The sequence below is a fragment of the Nyctereutes procyonoides genome, unplaced genomic scaffold (genome assembly GCF_905146905.1).
Source record: "Nyctereutes procyonoides isolate TBG_1078 unplaced genomic scaffold, NYPRO_anot_genome, whole genome shotgun sequence".
NCBI classification, from domain to species: Eukaryota; Metazoa; Chordata; class Mammalia; order Carnivora; family Canidae; genus Nyctereutes; species Nyctereutes procyonoides.
The window spans coordinates 18,479,303-18,480,998 of record NW_026575043.1 but is presented as its reverse complement, the minus strand read 5'-3'; positions in this window follow the sequence as shown (position 1 = coordinate 18,480,998).

Genomic DNA, 1,696 nt, shown 5'->3' with positions numbered 1-1,696 from the left:
TCCACCGTTCTGGGCACCTAACTGCAGGGAAATTCACTCACACATGTACTGGGGTCCAGTTTGTGTGAGGCACACCTCTGGGTGCTGGGGAGTCAGCAATGACTGAAGCAGGGGAAAAAAAACTGTCCTGTCTTTAAAAAAATTTTTTTTTAAGATTTTATTTATTTATTCATGAGAGACACAGAGAGAGAGGCAGAGGGAGAAGCAGGCTCCATGCAGGGAGCCCTATGTGGGACTCGATCCCGGGACCCGGGATCCCACCCTGAGCCCAAGGCAGACGCTCAACCGCTGAGGCACCCAGGTGCCCCCAAAACCCTCCTGTTTTACTAGAATTTCAAGATAAGGGAGATCCATCTTCTGTCGGGGGCAAATGCCAAGGAGCAGGCACGAGGCAGGGAAGGGAGATGTGAGGTGTTAGGGTTCCAGTGGCACGTACGTTTTAAGAAGGGCTCGCCGAGAAGGTGGTTTTTGAGCAAAGGTGCAAGGGCGGTGACATAGAGGGATGTCAGTGACCATTGGGAGGAAGAGCATCCTAGCTGAGGACACAGCAACAGCAGAGGACTCAGAGCAGAAGGGACGAAGGGGCAAGTATTAGGTGATCAGAGGGGGGACAGCCACAGGGTAGGGCAGCTCAGAGGGAGAAGGCTGGCTTCTATGAATGGGAAGGGAAGTCACTGCATGCCAGCCGGCGACGCACGCTTTTTGATATAAATGCCAATAGGATTTGCCACTTGAGCAGAGGAGGGTTGTGTGACAAAGACAGGAGTTAGGGAGGACCTTGGGGTTCTTTGCTAGAGGATCAAGACATCATTCCCTTTGATGGGAAACAGGTTTTGGGGGGAAATAGTCACTCAGAACTGAACACATGAAATTGGAGGTGTCTGTAGGTATGTGGGGTAGGCAGCTGGCTATTCGACTTCAGGGCAGAGATGGGGCCAGAGAGGAATTTGAGGGCCATTAGCATGTAGGTGAAATTTAAAGCCATGACACAGGACGAGATCCCTGTGGGAGAGTCTGGACGAGAGAAGAGGTTCGAGGGCTGAGCTCTGGGACCCCTCACGGTCTAGAAGACCAGCAGGTGAGGAGGAGCATAAAAAAGAAAAAGACTCACAGGGAGCAGCGAGCACAATGGGAGGACAATGTGGTAACCGTTGCCCTAAAAGGCAAGAGTAGAAAGTTGGGGTGCCTGGGGGGGCTCAGTGGTTAAGCGTCTGCCTTTGTCTCAGGGCATGATCCTGGGGTCCTGGGATCGAGTCCCACATCGGGCTCCCCGCATGGAGCCCGCTTCTCCCTCTGCCTGTGTCTCTGCCTCTCTCTGTGTGTCTCTCATGAATAAATAAACAAAATTTAAAAAAACAAACAAACAAAAGAGTAGAAATGTTTCAAAGAGGAGGGAGTGTGCAGATGTTGTGAATCTGCTAATATGTCTTCACTTGCCCTGGACAATCCCTGTTTGCACCTGGGGGGCAGGTGTGACATTGTTAGTACCCCATTCCCTCTCAAATGTGTGCCAGCGTGGACGGCACGTTCACAGGTCATCCTACGATCAGTCAGGTGTGATGGGCCAACAGGCTGTGTTGTCCCTTTGGGAAGAGGACTTGGCTTTGAATTTGGCAATATTGAGGTCACGGTGACCTCGATCGTGGTAAGTCTCAGTGGAGAGGTGGCCACAAAAATGTGATTGGAGTGGTTTCCA